The 4,865-nt window shown below is 33.5% G+C and overlaps 1 long non-coding RNA gene across 1 annotated transcript; it reads left to right on the forward strand.

The window, feature by feature from the left end:
* The first annotated feature begins 2,363 nt into the window (after positions 1 to 2,363).
* Positions 2,364 to 4,595, forward strand: LOC138882301 (uncharacterized). The gene is made up of 2 exons (XR_011403814.1): positions 2,364 to 3,216; positions 4,230 to 4,595. It is a non-coding gene; the product is annotated as an uncharacterized lncRNA (long non-coding RNA).
* The last annotated feature ends 270 nt before the right edge of the window (positions 4,596 to 4,865 follow it).

The raw sequence follows: 4,865 nt of genomic DNA on the forward strand, positions 1-4,865 counted from the left end.
AAGCTAAATGTCATATTTCAGCTGCTAATGCTCCAAATAGAATAAAGTCCATGAGGGACAGAGTCTATGGCACACATGAAGTGTAACAGACCAATCGGTTCCAAAGATAAAACTCCTTGAAGAAGGAGAGGGGCAAATATTCAAAATGGTCATAATAAGAAGGCAAGTGCCCTAAAAAGGCACCATGACATAACACTTCATAAGACCTCATGGGAGAGGCTCAGGTACCTGAAAATAATGAAATAAAGAGATCTCAATAAGTTATGTCTTTATTGGGTAATGATGGAACCGACATAAAATGATTGTCGACGATATTGTTAATATAATGTAGCGCTCAATATGATTAATATTGACGAGGATCTTTAGATCAAATCTGTCATGAAATTTGGACGGATAAAAGATTGGCCAAATAAAAAATACGCAATGAAATTGACTTCACTTGAAAAATGTGAAATTGGACGGATAGTCCAACACCTGAAATTATAAAGTCAATTAAGGTATAAATGTGTTCTTGTGCGAAAGGTTCAAGTCGATAGACATAAAGACGACTTGTGGCACAAGAAAATTAGTAAATATCCTCACATTGAATATATGGAGACATATTCTCTTATAGTGGATATAGTCACTTCAGGTTTTAATATGGCAATATATGAAAAACTTGATATGCGTATAGTGGATAACATTGAAAGATTTAAATTGTCTTGGAGCATATTAAGGTTTCCAAGAAATTTATTAAATAAAGCTTCAAAAATCCTTATACGGATTGAAACAATCAGGGCGCATGTGGTATAATCATCCGAGAGAGTACTTGTTGAAAGAAAGGTATAAGAATAATTCAATTTGTCCTTGTGTCCTTATAAAAGGATATGGATTTGAATTTAATCGCCATGTATGTTGATGATTCAAATATCATTAGAACTCCCGGAGAGCTTCCTAAAGCAGTAGACTGTTTAAAGAAAGAATTTGAAATGAAAGATCTTGGAAAGACAAAATTTTGTCTTGGTCTACAAATTGAATATATGAAAGATAGAATTTTTGTCCTTCAATCAGCATACACTAAAAAGATTTTAAAGAGCTTCTATGTGGATAAAGCACATCCATTAAGTACCCCGATGGTTGTGAGATTACTCGATATAAATAAAGATCCACTCCGACCTCATGAAAATAATGAAGAGCTTCTTGGTCCTAAAGTACCATATCTTAATGCAATTGGTGCGCTAATATATCTTGCTAACACTACAAGGCATGACATAACTTTTTCAGTTAATGTCTTAACAAGATATAGCTCCGCTTAAGGAGAAATTGGAATAAAATCAAGCACATATTGCTTTATCTAAGGGGGATTACCGATGTGGGCTTATTTTATGGCAATGATTGCAATACCGATTTTGTTGGTTATGTCGATGTGGAGTATTTATCTGACACACACAAGGCTTGATCTCAAACATGTTATGTGTTTACATGTGTGGCACTGTCATATCTTGGCGATCGACTAAGCAATCAATCGTGGCTACTTCTTCTAATCATGCTGAGATAATTGCTATTCATGAAGCAGGTCGAGAATGTGTATGGTTGAGGTCTACTATACATCTTATTCGAGACAAATGTGGTTTGAAGTGTGATAAACTACCCACAGTTTTGTATGAAGAAAATACAACATGCATAACCCAATTAAAGGGAGGATTCATAAAGAAGTTAGGACAAAGCACATTTCACCTAAATTATTGTTCACACATAATCTTCAAAAGAATGGTGATATTAATGTGCAACGGATCCGTTCAAGTGATAATATGACTGATTTGTTCACCAAATATCTACCGGCGTCAACCTTCAAGAAACTAGTGTACAAGATTGGGATACGAAGGCTCAACGATGTGAACTGATGATTTCATCAGGGGGAGTTAATACGCGTTGTACTCTTTTTCCCTTACAAGGTTTTGTCCCATTGGGTTTTCCTTGCAAGGTTTTTAACGAGGCAACCAAAAGGCGTATTTCTAATATGTGTACTCTTTTTCCTTCATTAGGATTTTTTTTCCCATAGGGTTTTTTCCTAATAAGGTTTTAACGAGGCACATTATTTATGGACATCCAAGGGGGAGTGTTATGATAAAAATCAAAATATGGTGGATGTCTACTCTTCCTCCATGATCTTTCTCTCAAATGGTTAATGACATATTCAATGACATATTTTCTATGTTCAATGACATATTCCATGACATATTTGCTTCACTTTTCATGCCTATATAAAGGCTTTGTAATAGATAGGAAAATACACACAATTGAAGAAGAAAATCTCTTCCTTCTCTCTATCTCTATTCTTGTTCATGTTTTACTAAGTTGCTTTTATTTCTTGTTCATACTTTACTAAATTGCTTTTATTTCTTGTTCATGCTTTACTAAATTGCTTTTATTTCATAACAATACTAACTATTATTTAGCGGTAAAAACTAAAGTTACTATGTGATGATAATTTTCAGAATTATTACATAAACCTAGAATATTTTCTAAAATAATACATAAGTTTTTGTGAATGGTAGAGAGTGTGCAAGATGGCTCATACATAATATCTCGAAAAAGAAAAAAAAACGTTACATACATATTATGGTTTTAACAATTTATTAGAAAGCATAAATGTATAGTCATTCATAAACTTGAGAGATGAAAAATTAATTAAAGGGGAGCAAAAGCACCACATTCCTTCCAAAGCTTGTCACTATTTTCCCAAACCTCAGTTTTATTCACTCCCTTCAACTCAGGACTGTCAAGAGTAGACTCCACAATAATATTATGACATTTTCTCCCTAGTGTCAAAAGCTGGCCACAACACTCTTCAACATCGCTATACTTTCCACTATCAAATATCCTGTTGAAAATAATCACTCCACAATCGTCCGAAATCTTTTCCAAACATTCCTCCACTTGTGTGTGAAATCCAGGGTACGGCTCAGGTGCTAACGTTTGTTTATTGTTATGATCAGGAACTGAATATAGCGAAGAATCATATGATTCTTCGTCGTAGTTGGACTCCGATTGATCATAGTCAATACCATCTGTACCTAGCAGATCAACATCATTGCCGAAATCTTCTTCAATGGCTAGTGCTATTGGTGTCACAAGAAGAAACATGGAAACTGTGGCAATTGCTACAAGCCTCATCAACTTTGCCATCTTGTGTCTTTGAGAAAAATATTGGAATGGAGGAGAAATGGTTAATTTGTGAGTATATATTTAATAGGAAATAAGGAGTGAGGGGGAATTAATGAAGCAAAATAGTAGTAACGTTTTAAAGTTGGAAATGACGAATAAATGTGTCATTAATTTCCTATAATTTTCATTCACTGTTTAACTCTCTTTTCTTAATTAATTGTCTATACAAAAAAAAAAAAAAATGGGTTCATTATTCTCGGTTAACCTGGCTAGAATTTTGCCTTTGTTTGCTTAACGTAGAAATTCAAAAGGTTTGTCATATCTATCAAATATAGTTAATGTAATCCCATAGCATTTATTGGAAATAAAGTGAGCAAATATTGTTTTTAAAAAACATTTTGTACGTGTTTCAAGCCTAAATCTTTTCTATGGCTGAACAAATAAGCTGTTTGTTCCAAATACTCCTTTGCCTTCAATATCTTTCTAACCATTCTGATGCTCGTTTTGGACATAGTCCCCACATAAAATTTTCTTTTAATATTATAAGCATTAGCCCATTGAATTCATAGTCTATCTTTTTTATTACTTCAAAATCCCATTGAAAATCTTCTTTTTATTTTCATTTCATTGATTATAGTTGATTTTTTTTTTGGTAAGTTTCTTCTCAATGGAGGTAGAAATTTGGTAAAAAGTTACATGTGATGTTTACAATAAACTAATGAATAAAAAATATTATATATATACAATTTATCATTATCATTATTGACGTTCAGTCCCAAGAATAGAAAGTGATGGGAACACACCTCCTCTTATTATAGCCCACACTTTCCCCTTCACCTGGTGCAAAGTTACTAATCGGTCAGATTCGGGCTAACTTATGGCTTTTTTAAGGGGGAAGCTCCTTATAAAAAAAAATTCTAATTTTTAGGCTCGAACTTGAGACCTCTGATTAAGAGAGGAGAAATCTCGTCCATCCCACCACATATTACGGTTTTTCCTTTTGATTCTTATTTTTTACGCGGTAATTTCGTAAATTATATAAGTTTATTGATGATTTTCCGTTTTGTTTGGACCAAATGTAGAGAGAATTCGTCACAATCGACGATGAAAAAATGAGTGAAGGAAGCCGAGATTGTTGAAGTTTCTATGGGATTAAGTTTGAAGTTCTAGAAAAGGATGAAAAATTATGCATCGTGAAAATTACCATTGATTTTGAGACTAAAGATCTGAAAATATTGATCTTACTATTGGCAATCTCCAAGCTCTCGTTGCCATTATGAAAGCTACTGTTGAATAGAAGGACAAGTAAATTAATCTTCTTTTATTGGAATTCATGAATCTTCACATTTAATGTTGTTTTTGCCTTGTAGTTATTGGAGTCCGGAACTTTTTTATTGTCTTTTTGGACAAATGTTACGTTAATGAGCGTTAAAAAAGTTACTTTTCTATATATAACGCCGAAATTCTCTGCGCTATAGCTTAACAGTAACTTTTTCTTTTAAGGTATAGCACATGAATTTACTGAGCTATACTTGTTTAGCGCTGGAAATTTGTGCGCTATACTCTGACGACTTGACCGCCAGGTATAGCACATGGAATTAAAACGCTATACATATATAGTGCAGTATATTCTTGCGCTATACCTGTTTATGGGCCGACCAATAAGTTAACTGACATAACAATAATTCAAATGTGTATAGCGCACATTAAAAGAGCGC

This window comes from Nicotiana sylvestris, chromosome 11 (assembly GCF_000393655.2).
Source record: "Nicotiana sylvestris chromosome 11, ASM39365v2, whole genome shotgun sequence".
Classification (NCBI taxonomy): domain Eukaryota; kingdom Viridiplantae; phylum Streptophyta; class Magnoliopsida; order Solanales; family Solanaceae; genus Nicotiana; species Nicotiana sylvestris.